Here is a 24,955-nt window from a genome sequence, read left to right on the forward strand (position 1 = left end):
ATCCAAACAAGCAGAACAACAAAACAAAGGAAAGAAGCAAAGCTTACATAGTCGAAGAAATGGGAGAACCTGAGAACAAGTTGATGAAAGAAGATGTCAAAGATATTTACTATTAATGAAGGCATCCTCTCTCTTAGGTTCTTTGTGAAATTGGTATTTCCTTTAAGATAGAATGCATTATTGTTTACTCTAGAAAAGTTTTTGTTTTATATGGCATCATAGATAGAAGCATATGATAGTAGCTTTGAGTTGCTTTGTAGGAATCATCTAGTCTTTCAAAAATTGAGAAGATTGAGACCACTTTTGCATAATATTCATCCAAGTATTATCTAGCATTATGTTAGAGGTAATCATTTTGCTAAAGTGGATCATCATGATCCTGTTAGAGCCATCATCTTGGAAGGTTCTTGGAAGAAGAATTATTCCAAGGTTAGTATACATTCCATATAATATGGAAATAATACTCTTAAGGGATGGAGGAATGCAATTGGTCAGGTTGCACGCTCATTGTAGGTCATGCACCTAGATGATGGAATAAGAGCATAGGAATGCATATTGAAAGTAACTCCTGGATAATATGTATTGAATCTTGTAATATGCTTAGCATGATTATGTGATGTTTAAAGAGAAGAATTTTACTTACTCAAGGATGAATAAAGAATTAAAACTTTTCTCTAGATTATGTAGAATAATGATTAACATCTAGTGTAATCTTCGGAAGAAAGTTCTAACTTGGTAATCAAGTTTGATTCTTGGGCACTCTAATGCATGAAGGAAGATTCAAGTGGAGATGGACCATGAGGAAGTTGGTGCTTGGATGAGAAGGTCATCATGATGAGGTAAGTCTAATATTTTTGTTATTGGTTATTTGGTTAACATATTGTTTTGCTACCTGGAAGGATATTGCAGGAATACATGATGAATGTTGAGGCAAGCTCAACATATGATACCTAGCAATCATGAAGTCAAGATTTCTTTCATCATATGATTAAGAGGCGACAAGTGTGAGCAGATAACCTGAAGGTCAAGTCCGTACAACAATAAGAAGATCACTTTCATGAGGAAGCTATGATCAACTTGAAGTTTGGAAAGGCTCAATATAATGCCTTCATTGATGATGACAAGATGAAAGTGATGTGCAAGATAGATGACTTGGATCCTGTCACAAGATTGAAGAATGAAGATGGCTCCATGATACCTTGGAAGAAAGGAAGCTCAAAACATGAGATGTGAAGGAAAGAGGGAGCCATGCAGCTATAAATAACTAGTTGATACTATTATGGAGACAACTGATAAGGCTTGTGGTGTTGAATTCCCAAATTGAAGGGAAATCTGGAATCTCCTATGATTTTGAGAGGGATTAAAGGAGTCTCCTTGAATAGGAGCAAGGATCTATTCTCTAATAAACAAGGAGAATATGGATATCCTCTCTAGTTGAGAGGGAGTGATGATGGACATCACATGTGCATTCTCTTCTTCATGTGCCATGCACTTTACCAGGACTAATAGCCATAAGTATAAGTGAAGGTCTTGGAGAGAGAATGGTGGAGGATCGTATAAGCATCTGTGGTTTCCTTGAGGATAGAGCATCCAAGAAAGGAAAAGTGCCAAAACTCTTTGAGGATAAGACAAGTATCTAAGATAAGAGTGGTCGAAGAGGACTAATATTCTTTGAGGATTAAGGTATAAGAATCCAACATAAAAATATTCCTAAAAGGACATACCTTGTGAAAATTCTGGATGGGGTATGTGCCTTGTAGATTTAGTGTGGTATCACACGTAAATCCTCCCAGCATAATGCTCTTGAATGAAGAGGAGTTTGTCTAGTTAGGCCTCAAAAACAATGTTGGTCATAATGTTGATGCTTACAGTTGTCTTATCAATCTGACTCTTCTTATGAAAACTCTTCAAGTTTGAGAATGATGTTATACCAGTTGTACAACTATGAATACCTCCCTAGTTAAGAGGGAGTGTTGAAAATGAACTAGTTTCAGTCTTCATAATTGTTGTTGTACTCATTTCAATATGTGTCTTATGTAACAAACAAAAGAAGAAAATAAAGTTATTATTTTAAAGCATGGGTTTCATGCTCTTTATTGGTGGTCTTCTAGGTAAAATCATGTTCTTCATGTTCCTTGGGTTTGTTAGGTCATAGGATTTATTGTCATGAATCAAGAGAGTAAACATCATGTTTATAAGACCCTTCCGGGAAAAATATATCTTGTAAAATAATTTTTTTTAGTCTAGAAAGTCTTGGAAACTTCCAAAGTACAGGGCGGCCCTGGCCTAAAGGAGGGAATTTGACCCCTTGGAACGGTTATATAAAGGAAAAGATTCGACCTCATTTGGCACTCACTCACAAGTTCGATATCAAGAAAATAAATTTGATCTCAAGAAAATAAGTTCGATTTGTAGTTGGGAAGCAAGAAGACAAGAAGAGCGAAGGTCTAGAAGAAGAAAATATGGAAGAAAACTTGTTTTTGGGCTCTATCTCTTTTACTTATGTGAAGAAAAAGTTGCAGTATCAAGTTGCTAGGAGAGGAATATTTTGTTTTGAGTTCGTTGACCTTGGGAAGATTTGTTATACTCAAAGAAACATCTCTTGAAGAAGTTGAATTAAGATTTCTACAACTACTACAAAGACAGAGTTGCATGGTTGAATTTGTGGTCAAAATTGTAGATTGATGAAGGATTGAGCTGTGGTTATCTGATTCTATTGGAACTGATGACTAGTGTTGTTTTTCCACGATCCTAGTGTCTAGGATAGAATATTAGATCACTAACATTACCAAACCAAGAATCACAATGAAGCTACTTTGCAAAGCAGAATATAAACAACAGTAAATCTACTAGTGCACAAAATATACACAACCTTTTACAAAATATTGTTAAATAACCCAATCTTTGTTATATTAATTCAACTAAATAATATGATACTCTAGGGATCTCGTACCATGGATAATGGCCCTCAAATATCCAATGGTACAAGAATACAAATACAAGATAATTTGACGGTCTAGCTGATGTAGTCGACGATAACAGTTTCTTTGTCATATCATGTACACCTATGGGTCCTTCGCTCCCAATCTACAACAACTGCCTCTATCAATGTTCCAAGTCCATCTGGCCACTAAATCTCAGCTATCCAATCTGCTTTCATGTTGATCATTTGTCCATCAATGCATCAACACATAGAGACTCCTGTTAAGTTGTTCAAAACTCCGCTTGTTAACAACTCATAACTGCCCACTACTGCTCCTCAGCTACTCAGGGTCTTCTTCCCACTATAGTCTTCCTACGTTTCTCCAATGAAGACTAACATAGGGCAGGAGGGCTTCCACCTATCACCACCAAATGTCACTTCTTCAATGATGAACACGGGCTCCAACAATCTGCTCCTTTAGCTGGCCAAACCTGAGCTCCGAAATTGCCACTCCTAGCAACAACTTTTGTCCATCACAGTGTTACACATAGGACTCCAACTTGGGCACTTTCACGCTGCCCTCCAACAATCCTCAAGATGCCCAGTCTCTATCCAACCATGGAATACCATCCAACTAGCATCCAAAACTACATAAATACATCATATTTACTCATACCTCATGATCACAAGCGTTGGAGCATATTGTTGTTGCTTGATGCTCCTAGTTAGGGGATGTGGCACACTACTACAGCCCTCACGAACTTATCCAAACAACCTTCTATAGTTGCAGCCTCCCTCCAAGAAAATATGTCCGCTTTTCTCTACAAGTCTGGGCTTAATCCAACCCCCAAACAAGCCTCCATGCCCACCTGCCTTCACCAAAATAGGTCTGCAGCCTACCTAGGTTGTTGCTTACCCTCTCGGCCCCCTGTTCAGCTAGATTAGGCCTGCGAGCTGCTTGAGAAAGACTTCGTGTAGCTGCGGCCCATTGGGACACCCAAACACTCTATCTCTTCCCTTAAGCCTGTAGTTAGCCTCTATGACAACTCGGACCTACAACAGCAGATAGACATGCCCAGAACAACCTTCTCTTCCACACCTTGTCCTCCAACCAACCTCACTGGCACAAAGATGTATTACCACAAGAATGGATGCACAAGGATGGTGAGAAAATGAATCACAACTCTCTCATTTATACTAACTCATGTGGTGTCTCCAACATGCCTTGTGGCACATAAAAACACTAGGCCGGCCTGCTCTAAGTGCCACAAAATCCACCAGCTATCTTCAAAAATTCATATCTCACGTTCTATAAGTCAGATTTGAGTGATTTTTGATGCTCTCGGTTGTTCTCAGGATCCTCTATCACCTCAAATTATCACATGTCCAAAACTCTTCATGGATTCACACCTACATGCTTGGGTGCAAAGCCCACATATTGGGTTCCAAGCCCACAATGCCCTATTGTGGTGCTCCAACCTCCAAACCCTAAACCCTAGGGCTTGAAGTACCTCCCAAGCTACCAAAATCAACAACTAGGTACTTGGAGGAGGAATTGGTCTAGGGTTTGGGTCTTTGTTGTCTCATTTGAAGCAGATTCTATAAGAAGAGGAAAGCTTTTCCAAATTTCCCTTTGGAGGGGTTTTTTCCTAGCTTGGAACCTAAAATCTATGTCCATTGCAAGGTCACTTGGGAGCGGGAGCAAAAATGAGGAGCGAGAGCGACATTTTCAGAAGCTCTCGGTTTGGGAGCGATTCCGGGAGCATATTTTATATAATATATAGTTTTTATATATTTTGATGCATATATGTCAACAAAAGCACGTAGAATGATGAATTAAATATAAAAAACATAGATTGAACCATATAACAACAATCATCTAGAAGTTATAATCTTCATCAACCACGTCCAAAAGTTAGTAACATAGTAGCATACAACATATTGAGTCTCATGATTAATCAATCTTAAAGTTTCAAGCTTTCAAAATTTAATATATAACATTTATCATCATTGATCACCAAAGTTGTACTTGTAAGCTAAGTGTAACCATTACAACAAATAATATCTAACATGAAATGAAATGTTATAAACTAAAATGAAATGAAACAATTTTCAACTTTCACGAAGCATCATATTCATAATTCATTACTAATGAGTTATAATTTCCAACTTCAAACTTCAAACTTAAATTGTCATATATTGTTTACAAAAAATATCATAATAAATATGAAAGAGTCAATAGTTATAAAAACTACTAGAAACTAGAAAAGAAAAGTAAATCTATTATCTATTGGTAATGCTTGGGCCTCTTTCCACCACAAGAAATGTCTAATTTTTGAGTGTTGTTGGACAATCAGGATCTTTGTCATTAATATCACCCTCTAAGCATTAATATCCAGAGGTATCTTTCTCATTACCTCTGGATCTGTATAGGGATCTTTGTCATTAATATCACCCTCTAAGAATTAACATAAGATAGAAAAAGTATAACATGTCAAGTCAAGATTTTGTTTGAGTGATGTGTACATTTTTAGGAGGGTCATCATAGAGGAGTTCGACAACCAATGTCACTAACATCAAGGTACATAGACGGATTGGTGCCCTTAATTAAATATGAGTTCCATAACCTAATACATGACAAAATCCAATGGAAACATTGTAACCCCCCAATCCTGAAATCCTGAGAAACTGATAAGTCTGTTGGATTTTGAATGAAACCTAAAATTCTACTTTCTCCATATGAAGTCCAATGAGATCGAAACCACTCTCAAACATCCTGAGTCATTTCATGGTAATGTTAAAAATTGATGTAAAAGGATGCAAATGAAGATTAAGGAGAATGTCACTTTTACTTTAAGAATTTAACATTACCATGAATCGCATATCAATACTAGGGCCATAGGTTTGATCATTAGGCTGCCCCAATCAAAACTTATTTGTTTCTTTGGAAAAAAATTGCATTTGGAATATTACTGCAAAAAAAAAAAAAATTGCAAAAAAGACTAAACGCTCCCGAAAAACCAGGTTTTTTCCCCAGGAGCACGCTCCCGAGTCGCTCCCTCCTAGAGTGCGAATTGGGAGCGGGATCGTGAGGGGGGGGGGGCGCTCCCCCGCAACCCTGGTCCAATGTCTTTACTGTTTTTCTCTTGATATTTGTTTGATGAAAAAGATCTAATAAAGAAACATAAGAAGAAGAATAAAGTTCATAAGTATTAGGGTTAAGAACAATTGAATTAATGGTTGCCATGTTGCATTTTCCAAAACTGAGGAGTATCCCAATTACAATCAGAGCAGTGCAACATCAGCGTGGTGAGATTATTCCTCGTATGAGTATGTAGAAAGAAGGATTTATGAGTTGGAGACTGATTGATGAGATGATTCTTGGGAGGATATTCTTAGCCAAGGACATAATTAGTGTTTTAAAAACCGGCCGGTCTGAACCGGTAACTGGTCAAACCAGTTGGTTAGCTAGCCCACCAGTCAAACCGGCAGAAAAACCCAGTGTAACCCTCCATTTTGCCAAAAAGAGGACAAACCGGTCCTAACCAACCGGTTTAGGACGGAACCGGTTGATTTATTGCCAAGGCAACTATAAACCCCAAAAAATGCATTTTTATGAGTTTTGAAGTAAAAGTGAAATTTCCTTTAATTTTCATTTTCATCCTTAAATTTTTAACATTACCATGAAATGACTCAGGATGTTTGAGAGTGGTTTCGGCCTCATTGAATTTCATATGGAGAAACTAGAATTTTACATTTCACTCAAAATTTAGCAGACTTAATGGTTTTAAGGATTTCATGGTTTTGGGGTTTGCAATGTTTCCATTTGATTCTATCATGCGTGAGGGTATGAGATTGGCATTCGATCAAGAGCATGAAGCCCTTTAAAAACCTTGATCATGGTGGCATTGATTGTTGAACTTTGTTGATCTTGGTGGATTGTTGAACTCCTCTACCATGGCCTTAACAAGAATGCACCCTTCACTCAAAGGAAAACAACTCGTTAGGGTTGCTAATCTTTTTCTACCACATTATAAGGTTGAGGAGATGAACCCTTCACTCAAACCAAAATCATTGGTTAGGCATGTTAAACCTTTTCAATTTCTATCATGTTATAAGGTTGAGCAATCCAAGTCTGAAGACTTTGAGCTAGATGATGTTCATGTATCTCTTGTTCATGATGTTTATGTATTTCTAGTAGTGTTGAATCAATGATGAGTTTCACGAGTCACCATGTTGATCAATGATTTTTAGTTTTGATGTCTATTTTTGCTACTACTACTAAAGTTGTAGAGGAGTTTTAGGAGTCCTCAAACTCGGGTGCATATTATTTATGTAGCTCATGTTGATGATCTCTTGTCTAGTAGTGGTGATGAGTTTGATCATGATGAGGAGTGATGATGTTGTTGATCACTGATATGTAGACTTGTAGTAATTCAGTGACCCCATAGCTTAGAGCATTGTTTTCAGATTGTAGAGGCCATTTAGAGCCTCATTGATTATGTATTTTGTTGCGGATATGTATTGCACTCGATGCCATTTTTGATATATTCACCTTTACATGGTATATAGATGAGCAAGCTTTGCATATTTTGTTTCTGTTGGCTTGGAATCATGGTTTTAAATCTTAAAAATAATTTTTTTCATTAAAAATTAATTATTTAATGTATTTTTTTCAAACCGATTCATTTAGATCTGAGCAATCCAGGTTCATTAGGTGGACCAGTCCGATCACTGGTTCCGGTTTTTAAAACATTGGACATAATACAATTAGATCCAAGGTGCAAGGGCCGAGAAGTTTGGGGCATTGGGATCCAAGAGGATTAGTTGATGACGAGTTAAGTCAGCAATTAGATTGGGATCTAGGTGCAAGTTCACACGACAATGGATCTATTGGTGAACAATTGATTCAGAGGTTGATTTGTGATCCAGGCATCCAGATATATGTCCTTGATTGGGTTATACAGTGGCATGTTGTGATGGTTCAATCATTCATATGGGGCCCTGGTATTGGTACTCTACTACTGTGAACAACCAAATTGGTAGAGAGATGTGAATTGTTTGAAGGCAACCAATCTTGGGGCGTGAGGGTTTGTAATATTCTTTTTTTTATGTGGTCAAGATGGATGGTATTTCCCGTGGTATTTGTCATGGTGTTTGCCCATGGTATTTTCCTTCCTTTCTAGAGAAAAATAATAGATTAAAGGCTTGTAGAGAGTCCATCAAGCATATAAAAGGAGAGAGGAGCAAGGCATTTGGATCATCCTGAGTTTGTCTATTTTATTGTGAATTTGTTGAGAACTTGGCATGGCCAGTTCTAGCTTGATCTTGAGACGAAAACCCAACGGTGATATCTTTCTGGTGGATCCATATAGGGTTCACAAGTGTGCTTCAGCATTTAGTATAGCCATCTGATGAGCAACCGTGCATATCATTGGCAAGGGCTTCACTATTAATTATATTGGCATGTAATATTTTTCCAATTATTAATAGAATAAGTGGCTGCATTTTTCAGATCCCTTTATGTTCAATGTTTTTGGTTATAGGCATTTTAAGTAGAACACTATAATGTCCCAGAACCATTGAATATTTTGCTGTTTGGGATCTTACAGTGAATGCTTGCTAGTAGTTCCTTTTTCAATTTCTCTAACCCAGATCTGCCAAGACAGACACATACCAAAAATAAGATTCTTCTCCAAATTGAAAGGTAAATTTCTTCAATACCAGCACGACCCAGTCTTACTTTTGAAGCAAAAAATGGTAGTTCAGTTACCTGTTAGTAGCAGCATTGCAATTTACACAAATGTCAATAATCATCAAAAAGGCAATATAATTACTAGCCAAAATTTGAAGACAGTCGTTGTTCTCCATGATTATTATATACCACCGATGCCATAAAAGCACACTGTACAACACCAACATCACCCCACACACTACAACACCAGCATCACCCCACAAACCATGGAGGAAAGCATCAGCAAATTTAGCTGCTGCAAATGCCTGGATTCAACAAATAGATCGTTAGCCCTGTACTCAGTGACAAATCAAAAGAACTGCATGGCAGCAATTACGGAGAAAACAATCAAATTAACAATGAATGCTAAATACAGTTCAGAAATCCCACAATCAAAAAAGTTGCAGATCCTGTCTAGCTTTTCCCTGGGTTCACCATTAAGCAATATGAATTAGATAAAACAGCAGAAGGCAAATCATATAAAGAGTGATTGCTTAGCGGATGTTCACCATCAATTTGGCAGACCGATAATAACTAGTTGAAAAACCATTAAGAAGATAGGAACTCTAGATGCACTTCTACTTTATACAAATTAATAGACAATTGATAAATGTTTACCTCGTGAACCTCCCTCGATCTCCCGACGCAGGGGGCAGAGGAATGTTAAGGGTGAAGACCGACGAAGGATGGGAAGGAAGGATCGCTTGCTCGACAATAGGAGGGCAAAGAACTTCCATCATTCAAAGGTCAACGTGAGAAAGTTCTAGCAGCTAACCAAAGATGATTGATGAGATGCACAGCATGCTCTTCTCATGAACAATATATATAGGAGAACCCACAGCCATAGATAATGTGCTTTAGTTTGCTGTTTCTGAGGTCAGAACAACAGTATACAGTTTCAAGGGTTAACTTGAGCTCCACTGAGGTATGTGAAGTACGAGGAAATGGATCAATTGATGTGTGGACAGGTGAATGCATTGGTAATGGAAAAAGGTGTGAGCTCATTATCCATATAAGTAAAGCACTCTGTTGTTGTTTGCATCAGTAATGAAAGGCCTTGTTTCCAGGAAACAAAATAAATGTATTTGTTTCTTAAATCAGATCAGAATGAAGCATATTCCCAGCACTACTTAAAACATAAAACTCACAAACTTTATTGATTACTCTGCTCAATTACATCACACTTATATAGGTTAAAACACAAACTAATTCCTAACTACTCACAACCAATTCCTGTTCAACTGGTCATAACTACTTCTATTTCAACTGCTTCATAACTAACCATTTCTGCATTATTCTCACATCCTCCCTTAATGGAGAAATGGATTTTCTACCATACCTAACTGACTTCTAGAACTTGTACTTTGAACATCTGCTGTATTCTCTAGATTGCTCTAACTACTGCATTAACAGAGGGTAGTTGGAATTAATACCTTTCTACCACTCCCCCTTAATTCCAACTATATAACAAATATATACTATAGCTACTATATTCTTAATCATGACGACGGAAACTATAACTTGCCTGCTGGTCTAAGTCTCAGCTAGGCTTACAACAAAACATTTCATTTTTGCCTTCTTATTAAAAGGTCCATGCTTGTTCCTTTTCCATTGCTGGTGCAGTTTCATCTTCACCTTTTTGGATTTCCTGATGAAATTCCTTTGCTCCTTGCTTACATACTTAACGTCAACAACCTCTTTTGGATTGAGAGGCAATGCAAGATCTCGAACGAGGTAATTTAATGCATGTTCTCCCACTTTCCATGGGGAACCAACGAAGGAGTCACCAAAATGCAGTCATCTTTGAAAGTAGATCCAATAAAACTTCTAACAACCGGGCAAGTTTTAATCTCAGTGATTTCTTCAACAGCGTGATCCTCAACAACATGAGTGATTTCTTCAGGGACATGATCTTCAACAACATGAGTGATTTCTTCAGGGACATGAAACTCTTCGTCAATGGACTCAAAAACACTGCTAATCCCAAATGGGTTCATGAGAAAATGATCATTAAAAAGATCATTGTCAAAAAAATCTAAAATAATAGACATATCAGTTAGCTTTATCACACTTCAAAACGCCTTTTTTACTGCCTCTCTCTGCTCTTCTTGGCCCTCCGGGCTCCTCCAATCAGACCCGCTGTCACAAATGGTGCTCACTGACAGCACTCTCTTGAATAAGACCCACTTACACGATTTTTGCACCAAAACAAAGAAAACCGGGCCGACTGAAAAAGAATATGACCACGGTAATAGAAAACACACCAGCAAAGTTCTGGCAGCAAGGTTTCAAGAAAATCAAAGAAACACACGCAGGGAGTCTCCGTCTTCTTCTGGACACACCGGTTCTCACAACAGCAACTTCTACCCGAGTCCTTGACAGGGCCACAACAGCGACGCCCTCTGGCCGGTTCTGGACAAGATCAGCAATGATCTCAACAGATCTACAGTCCACGCAGCAATAGGTTCTGCTCACGATCCACGACACTCAACGGTTTTTGCACAACGCCTCCGGAACTAGGGTTCACCACGCCAACACGGGTACCAACATCACAGCATCTGCACTCTTCACGTTGGGTTCACCTCAAACCACAGATCGCTGCACGCCTCCACCGCAGATCTCGCTTCTGGCAGATTCTTGACAGCTTTAATAATATGCACACAGCAATAGGGAGAAACAACGGCAGCCTTCAATCTTGAATTAACTACAGCAGAGGTTGAGTTCAATACTAGCGCAGGTTTTGCACATTGCCATGTAATCTTTACAAACTTTTGGCCCAGACATATCAGTGAATGATATTCAAAGTTCAGTCTTCAGTTACTGCGGCTATTTCGCAGACGTGCTAAATTATTGATACACGATTATAATAAAAAAAAAAAATTCAATCCGTCGGATCAGCCGGGCACAACATCGATTCTTCAAGCAACAATCCAGGGACTTTCTATCACCAACGCGATCGCCAAAAATAATTTAAAGATTTATATGAGATTTGCGGAATAATTTAAAGACTTATATGAGATTTGCGAATCAATTACACCTGTGCAACAATGACGCACATGACTTCTCGTCCGGCTGGGGTTTCGCAGGCCTTTTTCCCGGCTGACCTGCAGCGAACAGCTCCAGCAACAAGAGCTCTCTTCCCCTTCACGTCCTCACGCAACCACGGAGCAACAACCACGCAGCAATCCTTGTCCTCTCACGCAGGTTGTGGCTCTCCTTCACACAACGTGCAGCCGCAGGTCTCAGGTTTCACGCAAACACCACTCGGCCTTCCTCACCTGCGCTCTCACCCCAGCTCAAACCCTGAGCTCTGATACCAACTTAAAACATAAAACTCACAAACTTTATTGATTAGTCTGCTCAATTACATCACACTTATATAGGTTAAAACACAAACTAATTCCTAACTACTCACAACCAATTCCTGTTCAACTGGTCATAACTACTTCTATTTCAACTGCTTCATAACTAACCATTTCTGCATTATTCTCACAGCACTAAGACATTATTTTCACTTGGCATGCTAGCCACTTCCCCTATTGCTCATATTGCTAATTTCATCTTGCTCATGTATAATCCTGTTCCCAAGAATGTGGTGGCGGCACACATCTGAAACTTATATTCAGTCTTGTTTAGCAGCACAAAGGGTGTCCCCTGTTTAGTTATTATTAGACTTGATGAGGCATCATGTTAAAAAAGAAAGTTTGGCAACTGTATTTGACTCTATTTCATGCGGTGCTTGCAGCAACAATAAGACAAATTCCTCAGCAGACTTGAGATAGAATTACCAACAGCAGCAGACTTTGTTTCAGACCCTTTGGTGGAACCGTGGTCGACACCAATTCATATTTGAGAAGGTTTCAGCCACAAGGAAAAATATAGGGATTTCAGCAGTCAATAATTTTAGCCCAAGCAAAGCCATGGCAAAGAATAACTCCTTTAATAAAATGGTGTTTGGCTTGAATTAATGCATACACTTCGAATTTGCAGCCAGAGACATACTATGTATGCTTGTGGTGGAGGAAGCTGAATTGCCTGAAGAAGACCGAAATCAGTAAGAAGGCGGGAAAAGGTTCATACTTAGGACACAGACAAAAAGGAAAAAGTTAATGATGTAACAGTAAACGATATCAACCACCACAAACTATCCAAGAAACCAACAGAAGCCAAAAAACATTGAAGCAATATCTGCAAAGGGATGGAAAAGGAAGATAAAAGGCAAAGCAGAAACAAGAGGTAAATTAATACATGCATCAACAGGTTGTTTCAAGTAGCCTTATGGGCATAGCAGGTGCAATGTACACACTAATTTGTTCCAGTTCAAAGAGAAGAAAAAAAAGCATATCAGTGAAAGGCCTGAATTCATATTAGGGATATGATGCAACATATAAACATAGTTCATATTAGGGAAATGATGCAACATATAAACATAGAGTCCTACCTATCCTGCTAGTTGCTGGAGATCATTTTTGGATACTGCATTAAACAAACTAGCACAAATAGAAGCATCCATTATTTTTTGGTTTCAAACGTCAAGCCTGAGATAAAAGTGGAACTTTGGATGCACACCCACAACCTCAGCCTGTTCAATCAGAGCCAAGCAATTATAAATTTGGTACCCCGTTTACATTACCAATAATGTATTTTGAAATCAAAATACCAGACATTCTGATGTCTCCTATGAATTTTGAAAAGGGTCAACCAGATATCCAAATTGTGAAAAAAACCCAAAAACAAATTATAAGGAAAAACCACTGCTAAGTTCGGCAACACCAAAATCAAAATTTAATCTAATTAGCTGGTTCCAACTCCACTAACAACTAAGTGCGCAAAGGAACGTTAAGCTTGCATACCACGAAAGTATTTGCTCCAACAACATCTAATGCTGTAACTCCCATCAAACGCATAGGGTTATAGACACCGGCTCTTCTAAAATCCTCTGCTGCAATTGGCACAGTGGAATTGACTGGATTGCTGATAATATTCACAATTGCATTGGGACAACATTTGGCTACCCCTTCGCACAGGGTGCGGACGATTCCCGCATTAATATTGAACAAATCGTCCCTAGTCATCCCGGGTTTCCGTGGAATTCCTGCAGGGATGATCACGAGATCCATTCCCACCAACGCTGCTTCCAGCTGCTCTTTGCCCACAAATCCACGCACCTAATAAAACACAAAAGATGTGACGATTAAGACCTAAAAACGAAGCAAATAAAAAAGCCTTATTTCTCAAAATTGTACATACAATGGCGGTGGTGTCCATATGGCTGATATCTGCAGTGACGCCGGGGGTATTGACGACATCATAGAGGTGAAGGACTGAGACCAACGGATTCATTTTCATGAGCATGGAAAGGGGTTGTCCGATGCCGCCTGAGGCTCCGAGGACAGCCACCTTGAATCCAGACGCCCCGCCTTTCGATCTGCAATCGATGCGCTCGAGTACTCCTTCATTCTGCAACTGCCCATCACACAGATTTCACAGCAACTTATTTTTAGAGCTAAAACAGAGCAATTGATTGGGGATGTTGAAGTAAACTATTATCGATCGAAATATGGATCCCAATTATACCTGCGAATGCTCTGATGGACGACGAGACCGGCAATTTTGGTGCTGTGATTGCACCTCGTTTGAATTGAAATGAAAAATGAAATGATATTTTAACGTTTAGGAGATTATTAGTCTGAATTGAAATAAAAAATGAAATGATATTTTAACGTTTATGAGATTAAAAAAATAGTTTATAGGAATAGTTTATAGGATTATCTTTTTTCTGTTTTTTGTTTTTTACAATTTAATAATTTTTTATTTAAATTGATGATGTGCTGGCCTAACTTTCCAACAATTCAATGCCAAGAAAACGATGTTAATATATTCCAAAATGAAATGGAGTTGTCTAACGAGGCGAAGAATTGCGCAGATGGCCAAAAGTGGCCGGAATCCAGGTAAAAAAAATTCAAAAAATCTGGTAGAGACAGTGTTTGAATTACGATTTTGATGGTGGAAATGGATTCAGCACCATTGAAAACGTCTAGGACACCTAAAATTTTGAAGTTTAACAACTATAACTTGGATTTACAAAATCCTTGCCGGATTTTCTCCAAATATGACCCGAATTTCCATAACTTTCTGGTCAATTCCTCCGGCTAGTTAGACTATGGCAAATGGTACGTTTTTCCGATTCTACAGCCCCATACTTGCAAAATGTACACACTCGTTCTTCCCAAGCTTCCCGTTCTTCCAAGCTTCTTTAGGTCTTTTCCACGGTCCTTTTTCACACCAAAGTTAGTGTGAGTTGGTTCTTAATTGAGCAATAAGAACCTTTACCTTCCATTGAATGTTTTTCCCAAGTTTATTTAGGCTTTTTCCATTATCATTTTGCAGACTAAAGTTGATGTGAGTTGGTTCTTAATTGAGCAATAAAAACCTTTACCCTTCACAGAATATTAAATCCAATGGATCACAGTGTACTCTTTTTGTTGGAGATCACACATAGGGTTGAATTCCACGATGTAGTACTTCTTTTTTCTACCCAACCCTTTTCCCCATACCCGTTTACGAAACTTCTCCCTAACAAAATTCTTTAGCTCCTTGCTATTTGTGGAACAGGGATTGAAGTAGATATTACATTTTTCCATCCATGCATAGTTTTGTCTCATCCATGTTTGTTTTTTTCACTCATGCCTTCATGGAAGATAACTTTACGCCATCTACATACTCCCATTTGCTCAATTATTTTTAGATATCTTATGAGTCACAACATAGTGATTGCATCGATGGGAGTTGCTCCTGTTTCACTCAAAATTATCTCATAAGGTACGAACTTTTTATTTTGAACTTGCGTTTTTGGATTTTCTCAATTGGTTTCCATTTTGAGACCTGGTGTTGCTAGCCCACAATTCACACCCATATAGCATCACTAGACAAACTAGGAGTCCAAAAAGCACTTTAATCTTTTTCCAATCCCATAACTCTGCCTCTCTACCTCTGTTTTGAAGAGCATATAATACTTTCCACCGTCCTAAAATTTTCTTCTTTATGTTGGTTTGACAACGAACTTGGTCAAAAAGTTTTTGTAACCAATTTAGTTTTTAGTTACGGTTAGTTTAGTTATATGTAACAGTAGCTGTTTACAGGTTATATTGAATGCCATGTAATGAAATCATCATCGAATAAACAGATACAAAATCAGTTTCATTAGTTCTTGGTCTTCTCTCTCGTTTTGTGCTTGCTGTTTCTTTCTTTCTCTGCTCTCAATTCAAGAAGTGGTATCAGAGCCAGACAAAACTCCTGTGATCAAAGTGATCAAACCCTTGTCGTGATTTATCCCTGTGGCAAGAATCCCCTGTGTGGACGGCAAGACTCCCTGGCGTGGACGGCTTGAAGAATACGCTGAAGAGCGTGGACGGCGGACGCGTTGCAATAGCGTTGCGACGGTAGCAGATCGTTGGAGTCGGGTTGAAGCTTGTAGAATCCAGCAGCGGTGCAGAATTCCTGAGGTCGGCAGAACGGTGAGGACTGTTGGCTGCAATTATACCAGCAGGTAGCAGAACAGAATTGTTGGTTGAGGACACTGTTGGCTGAGGACGGCAGAACGGTGGTGGCTGCAAATTTTACAATCCGGGTATCGTTGTATCGTTTTTTCTAAGCAGACATTTTTTTTTTTTAAAAGGAAGGGTTTTTTGCAGAGTTTTTTTTTTTAAAAAAGGATAGCAGATTGCAGTTTAGCAGATTGCAGTTTTTTAAAAAAAGATAGCAGAGGTTGTTTTAAAAAAAAAAAAAAGTTTAGCAGATTGCAGTTTTTTAAAAAAGATAGCAGAGGTTGTTTGTTCAGAATTTTTTTACAGACAGCAGAGATTGTTCAGAAATTTTTTTTTAAGAGAGCAGCAGAGATTGAAAAGGGAATTGTAGTTGTTTTTTTTTTAAATATTTGCAAGGGATTTGCACGAAAAACAAAAGGGTTTGCAAGGGGGAAATTTTTTTTTTTAAAAGCCTGAAATCCTAGGAAGGAGGGAAAAATGGCCAAGATGTCGAATGCAAGATTCGAGGTGGAGAAATTCACCGGAAAGAGTAATTTTGCTCTTTGGAAACTGAAGGTCAAGGATCTGCTTGTGCAACAAGGGTTGCACAAGGCTTTGGATGGGGTTACTAAGAAACCAACAACCATGACTACTACAGAATGGGAGGACTTGGATGCCCGAGCTCTCAGTACCATCCGGCTATGTCTAGCGGATGAAGTTCTCTTCAACATCGTTGAAGAGACTACGGCGTCAGGTTTGTGGGAAAAACTTGAAAACATTTATATGACAAAATCATTAACTAACAGAATCTATCTGAAACGACAATTATACAGTCTTCGAATGAAAGAAGGTTCAAGCGTTGCAGAACATTTGAATGTCTTTAATACACTAATTTGTCAATTAACAGATATGGAAGTAAAAATACAGGAAGAAGATAAGGCCATAACCTTGCTGTGTTCTCTGCCTGAATCATGGGATCACTTTGTAACCTCGATCAGCTTTAGCTCTGCTGATTCTTTGAAGTTTGAATCAGTCGTGGGAGCTCTTCTGTCTGAAGAGGTACGAAGGAAATCCAGCACTGATACAACTGCATCAGAAGCCATGGTTGCTAGAGGACGCTCAAAGGAAAGAGGAGATATGTGGTGTCCTGAGACCCAACAAGTGGTATCAGAGCCAAGTTCGAGGTTACCCAAGTGGATGAATCCTCGGAATGCCGAAACAAAGATGGTGAGCCCCCGTAAGCCTGTGGATGAGCTCGGTTAAACAGGCGGTGTGCTCCGGATTCTTCGTGGACGTGTCTTGTTCTCCAACACGGTGAAGAGGAGCTGACCTGGGATGGAGCAAGCTCTCGAGACAGGTGGTGCTACCATGTAAGGCGTGAGCCACCAACGCATTGGAGCGGAGAATCTTGGTTGGTAGAGAGGGGAGAATCCTGCGAATGGTTTGAGGGGAGGCTCGATGGTCCTTTGTTCGAGGGGAGGATTGTTGGGTATACGAACAAAGTCCCACATTGATTAGAAGTGATTGAAGTGGGAAGGATCATGGGTATATAAGGATGAAGAACTATCTCCATTGTAATGAGGCCTTTTGGGGTAAAGCCCAAAAACAAACCCATGAGGGCTTAGGCCCAAAGTGGACAATATCATACCATTGTGGAGATATCTATGGACACCACATATCTCCACAATGGTATGATATTGTCCACTTTGGGCCTAAGCCCTCATGGGTTTGTTTTTGGGCTTTACCCCAAAAGGCCTCATTACAATGGAGATAGTTGTTCATCCTTATATACCCATGATCCTTCCCACTTCAATCACTTCTAATCAATGTGGGACTTTGTTCGTATACCCAACAATCCTCCCCTCGAACAAAGGACCATCGAGCCTCCCCTCAAACCATCCGCAGGATTCTCCCCTCTCTACCAACCAGGATTCTCCGCTCCAATGCGTTGGTGGCTCACGCCTTACATGGTAGCACCACCTATCTCGAGAGCTTGCTCCATCCCAGGTCAGCTCCTCTTCACCGTGTTGGAGAACAAGACACGTCCATGAAGAATCCAGAGCACACCGCCTGTTTAACCAAGCTCATCCACAGGCTTACGGGGGCTCACCATCTTTGTTTTGGCATTCCGAGGATTCATCCACTTGGGTAACCTCGAACTTGGCTCTGATACCACTTGTAAGGATTCTGTTGCTTCATCTTTTGCTTTGGTTACTGAAGATGGGGAACCGTCTTGTTATCAGGAAGCGATAGATGATACAGATAGCGAGAAATGGAAAAAGGCTATGGAAGAAGAAATGGACTCCCTAGCCAAGAACAATACCTGGGATCTTGTAGAGCTTCCTGAAGGGAGAAGTGTTGTTGGGTGTAAATGGGTCTTCAAGCTGAAACGGAAAGTTGATGGTAGTATCGAGAGGTATAAGGCGAGACTGGTAGCAAAAGGGTATTCTCAGGTTGAAGGTATAGACTTTCATGAGATTTTTTCTCCAGTTGTAAAACTTGTTTCTATACGTACTGTGTTGGCACTAACTGCGTTGCTTAATCTTGAGTTAGAACAGTTAGATGTTAAAACAGCTTTTCTACATGGTGATTTGAACGAAGAGATATATATGGAACAACCAGAAGGTTTTGTACGAGGTCGCAGCAGAAGATTAGTTTGCAAGCTCAGGAAATCATTGTATGGTCTGAGGCAGTCTCCCAGACAATGGTACAAGAAGTTTGATTCCTTCATGGTGAGCCAGAACTTTATAAGAAGTGAGTATGATCATTGTGTGTACTTCAGAAGTTTCAATGGCATATTCATTATCTTAGCTTTGTATGTTGACGATATGCTTATTGCAAGCAAAAGCATGGAAGAGATCAACAGGTTAAAGGCTCAACTCTCTAGGGCGTTTGATATGAAGGATCTTGGAGCAGCAAAACATATCTTGGGCATGGAGATACACAGAGACAGGAAAAATGGTAAGCTTTGGTTATCACAGCAGAAGTACGTGGAGAAGGTACTTGAAAAGTTCTCTATGAATAATGTGAAACCTGTTAATGTTCCTTTAGCTTCCCATTTTAAGCTTTCTTCGGTTTTGAGTCCTAGAGATGATGAAGAAAAGCAGTATATGTCTCATGTACCATATGCAAATGCAGTAGGCAACTTAATGTATGCGATGGTATCTACAAGACCTGACATTTCACATGCAGTTGGAGTTGTCAGCAGATTCATGGCAAATCCAGGTAAAGAACATTGGCAAGCAGTGAAATGGGTGCTTCGATATCTAAGAGGCACAAGAGATCATTGCATCGTCTTTGATGGTAGTGAAGGATCAGTCTGCGGATATGTAGATGCTGACTATGCAGGTGATTTGGACAAAAGAAGATCTACTACAGGTTACGTCTTTACTCTTGCAGGTGGAGCAATTAGTTGGATGTCAAAGCTTCAAGACACGGTTGCATTGTCCACTACCGAAGCTGAATATATAGCTGCTTCAGATGCCAGTAAAGAAGCAATCTGGTTAAAGGGTTTGCTCGATGAAATCGGAAGGACGCAGGAGAAAGTGAGTGTACTTTGTGACAGTCAAAGTGCTATTCACTTGGCCACAAACCCTGCCTATCACAGCAGAACCAAGCACATTGATGTGAGATATCATTTTCTGAGACATGTGATCGATGGTGGAAAAGTAGCTCTTAAAAAGGTCCACACACGAGAAAATTGTGCAGACATATTCACAAAGCCAGTTACAGTAGAGAAGTTGCGGTGGTGTTTAGCTTCTCTTGGCTTGCAGGAAAGATGATGAATGGGAAAGTTGTTGTCAAGGTGGAGTTTGTTGGTTTGACAACGAACTTGGTCAAACAGTTTTTGTAACCAATTTAGTTTTTAGTTACGGTTAGTTTAGTTATATGTAACGGTAGCTGTTTACAGGTTATATTGAATGCCATGTAATGAAATCATCATCGAATAAACAGATACAAAATCAGTTTCATTAGTTCTTGGTCTTCTCTCTCATTTTGTGCTTGCTGTTTCTTTCTTTCTCTGCTCTCAATTCAAGACTTTATGCAATCCTCTTAATTAAGTTTGGTGTTGAAATCAATCCCGAGGTACTTGTACTCATTTACTTTTTCAAGAATGTTGCCTTCAAAAAAGCTGCTTCCTTTTATTAGAGAAAAATATTATTTTGGTCTTGCTAGTATTGACTTGCATCCCCACTTCTCTACAAAAATGCACAAGGGCATATAGGTGCATACCTATGTTTTGAAGAGCATATAATGCTTTCCACCCTCCTAAAATTCTCTTCTTTCTGCAGTCCTCCCGATTAAGTTTGTTGTTGAAATCAATCCGAGGGTACTTGTACTCATTTACTTCTTCAAGATTATTGTCTTCAAAAAAGAAGGCACCCAGGCTCTACTTCCTTTTATTACAGAAAAACATTATTTTGGTCTTGCTAGTATTGACTTGCATCCCCACTGCTCTACAAAATTGCACAAGGGCATATAGGTGCGTCTGCAATCCATGGACCAATTTAAAAATCATAGAAATCAATACAGGATCATAAGTGTATAAAAGAAATTTTATCACAAACTCCCCAATCCAACAACATCTCCACCTTGCAAATTGTGAGGTGAGCTAGAATTCGAATATTTTATCACAAATTCCCCCAATTAAACACCATCTCCACTTTACAAATTGTGCATTGAGATAGAATTCTAATGCCACGGGAACGTGTGGAGGGTGGCGGAATGAAAACGGAACTACACAGCTAAAGACATGAGACGTGAAGACATGAGACGGAGACGGGATGAAAACGGACACGGAGGACGGTGGAGGGGCCAGGGAAACGTTGTACATGCTGCTGGAGAATCTGAAAAAATCAGCGAAACGTTGTACATGCTGCTCGAGAATCTGAAAAAATCAGCAACAGGAAAGCCACCGCTCTTTTCCATCCGTAGTATAAATCTATTCATAAATAAAATAGTGTGCTAGTTAGAACCAATTGTTAAAAAATCATACTAATAGCGTATGCTCAATACTCTACATCTATTCGAGTTATTTAATTCTCTTAAGATCAATGGCCATACATTCTTAGATTTGAACTTCTTCCTGAAGATTTCAAGTACCCATAATCATATATCTAATATTTATTTGAGGACGCATAGCTAGTGTTATATTTCGTCTGTTATGACTGTTTCTCCTCATCTATACTCATATTATAACAGATCTATTTGAAATGCAAAACAAGTTAGCAGAATGACCACTTGTCCACCATTTGTAACAAATATGCGCCCGCACATCTTTCAAGTACCCATTATCATATATCTATTATCTATTTGACGATGCATAGCTAGTGATTCTATTTCCTCCGTTATCACTGTGTCTCCTCATCTATAATCATATTACAACAGATCTGTTTGAAATGCCAAAAAGGTTACGGGAACGACCACTTTTCCCTCCTTTGTGACAAATCTGTGCCAGCACATCGCAATAGTCGAGTAAAGAAAACATGTTCAATTGCTGCCATGGCAGAAGGTAAAGCAAAAGTCAGAAGACTTGGAAATCTAGATTCAGAATCTTGAATCCATCCGTTTGCTCTAATTAAATAGAAGAAAGTCTATTTTGAGATAATGTAATGGCAGCTTTGTATCCCAAAGCATAGCAGGATTTCTGAGCCTCGAGATAATGTAATGATAGCTTTGTATCCCAAAGCATAGCATTTCAAGCCTCGAGCAACGTTGAGTACAATATTTTACAGAAAAAATCCAATAGACCACGCATGCATATTTGCACAATAGATACGACATAGCACACGGATATATTTACAGAACAAACACCACAAAGCACACATGTACGGCAAAAAACCAAAAATGCCGAAAAGCTTTACAGTACATAACAAGGCTTCGCCACATGTATAACCATTAACTCGTAAGGTTTTCCGCCCAAAGAAACCCTCGTTTCTGAGAAATTGATCCACGCATCGCGTTCTGTACATGTTGTCAATGTACAAAACTGTTTTCTTTCAGCTTGATACTTGCTTCCCTTCATCTTGAAAGTCTGCTTCTTTGGGTTCAGTGGAAGTAGCAGTCTCACCGTCATCTACAGCCAAGGCAATGAGGATAATCAAGAACGGGTAGCTGATTGTAACAAGACTCCAGTTGATTATAAGCTCCTCGAGCAGAGAAACACTCTGCCTGTCCGTATGCCACCCCACCGCTGTTCCTGCACTCTGCACGGCTTTGAAGAATCCATTGTATCTGCTCAGAGTATGGGAGTCATCTGCCAAAGCTCCGATGATCCAATAACACAGAGTCTGGAACATGGAGTCTAGCAATCCATAGCTAAAATATAAAACAAATGGTCCTGCAAAAGCAGCCCCGGAGTCCCTTAAATCGAGCAGCTGCAAGGGCTTATCTCTGCTATATCTCAGCTGATTGGCGAGGCCACCTCCCCAGATTGCAGTCCCTAGTACTGCAACTATGGCCACGCCCAGGTTCCCTCTTTTCTTCCTCGTCAGGGAGTTGAAATCGAGAACGTACCCAAGTATGACAGACCCTAACATTTGAGCACCCCAGAAAGCAACATTGTTTAACCCTCTGGTCCTCACTGTAAAGATCTTGCCATTAACATTGTTAAATTCATAAGTGTAAAAGAACTTGCTGGCCCATGCAGCAGGGAAGAGCAGCATCATCTTCCAGTTGGCGAATAGCTTGAGAACTTCCATGACCTCTGTGCTAACGTTGGAGTATTTACGCAGAGTCGGCTTGCTGCCATCGCTCCTGACCACTTTGTTGGGTGGAAGCAAGGCCAAGCTCACAAAGGCCCCCGAGACCATGAAACATATAAAGGCTATATAGGTCCCGTCGGTAACAGATGTGGCTGTGCTGTGATAATTCAATATAAAAGGAACGAAACCGCCTACGACTCCTCCGAGATTGTATATAACCCAGAAGAGAGAAATGTATCTGCCTTTCTTGTCCTCGGTCGGATACGAGGTCATGATCGATCCCTGTCCGGCCCAGAACATTCCAGCTCCGACGCCCAGAAACCCGCCTGCAATAACAGGAAAAGTCTCATTGTGGTGATGATTGTAGTGGAGAAAAGAACCGGCGTAGAGAGCATAAGTGCAGCAGCCTGCGAAGATGGTCCCTCGAGGGCCGAAGATGTTGTAAATTCCGCCGGCGAAAATGCTGAACACTGCAAATGTCGCGTACAGGGCAGTGTTGGCATCGTTGGAGGCCTGGTCGTTCTCCTGCCCGCTTCCCCCCAATCCGGAGAGGGCGTTGAACATGCCCGAGCAGCAGAAGCAGACTAGAGATATCAGAAGCACCTGAGTGAGGGGGGAATTGTAGCGGAACCATTTGGAATGAGGAACCTTCTCATCGACTCCCTCTTCTTCATCACGATTACCCTTCTTCATCAATAGATATCAAGGCGTCCTGATAATCCCAAAGTGAATTTATCAAGGCGTCCTGATAATCCCAAAGCCAATTCACTTTCAAATTTTTGTGTATGCCGGGTAATTGTTCATGGGCTTTGACGGCTCAAATCAGGATTCCTGAGCAGCCCAACTTCGGATTTTCCTTGTGCAGGCCGCTGAGACGGGGATTTTTTATTCATGAGCAACCGTCCTTTAATAGGAATCCTGAATGGACAACTCAGATATTGAATCGTTTCTTTCGTCCTAATGAATTGAGAGATGTAGGTAGTATCCTGTCTGTCATCCGCAAGTGTTACACAGATTGGAAGGTGGCATGCAGACATGGACAGAGGCAATTGACGCTCGCAAGATTTCATCTTGCAATTTCCAATTTTGAAGGGTCCATTCTGGCTCGTCATGGAGGGATATGAAATTATTTACCAAAATTTAAAATTTAAAATAATTTCTCAAATTTAAAATGAAATTTGTTTTCCATTTAATTATTTGCCAGATTGAAAAGGAAAATTATTTTTAATTTTTTAAAAATTATTTCTATTTCTTTCAATTGAGGACTTTCCATAATGTATTTTACCTGTCATTGTTTTTATATTTTTTCTTTATTAATAATATTTCTACATAGGATAATAAAACAAGAAATAAAGTCAACAACTCTTTTTTTTCAATTCAAAATCAAGAGGACCTTCCATAATGTATTTTACCTGTAATTGTTTTTATATTTTTTCTTTATTAATAATATTTCTACATACGATAATAAAACAGGAAATAAAGTCAACAACGTTTTTTGGTATCCTGATAAATAAAAAAAATCCATTTTTTATTACATTTCTTTATTTTTTGATCCCATTTTTTTATTATTTGATCACTTTGTTAATTTATTTTTTACTTAGGGAGGACTTGAACGCGGATTAGGGCACCAACATCCTCACTCACTCGGATGCCTCATCTAGGTTTCTATCATGATAATGACTTCGATGCTTTATTTGGGTTTTTATCATAATAATTCAAAATAATATTATCATTTTTATATCATACAATTTTATTGTTATAGAGCTTACTTATGTTATCTATTTATTGAAATTATATTTTATTAGTATGCATTTAAGATCAAAATCTTTAATTGTCATATATCATTTTGTTCTAATTTTTATAAGCTTGTTAAGCTATTATTTTTTTGGATTTACAATTAGTATCTACTAATCTTTTATGGCTCCACCCATATTTTCTACCCCACTTGCTTGTATTTAATACATGCTTAACTAACTTGCATTTACTATTTGTTATGGTTGCCTACATTTATGAATATTACCTATATTTCTTTTTTATGCCTACTTAATACCAATATGCACTGATGAAT

At 39.2% G+C, this 24,955-nt stretch overlaps 1 pseudogene; it reads right to left on the reverse strand.

Moving 5' to 3' along the window:
- Window positions 1–22,182: 22,182 nt before the first annotated feature.
- Window positions 22,183–23,588, reverse strand: LOC149261101 (UNC93-like protein 1 pseudogene; annotated as a pseudogene).
- Window positions 23,589–24,955: the final 1,367 nt, after the last annotated feature.

Source organism: Pinus tabuliformis, chromosome 6, assembly GCF_031772625.1.
Source record: "Pinus tabuliformis cultivar Carrire ecotype Pingquan chromosome 6, CPIR1, whole genome shotgun sequence".
NCBI lineage: Eukaryota > Viridiplantae > Streptophyta > Pinopsida > Pinales > Pinaceae > Pinus > Pinus tabuliformis.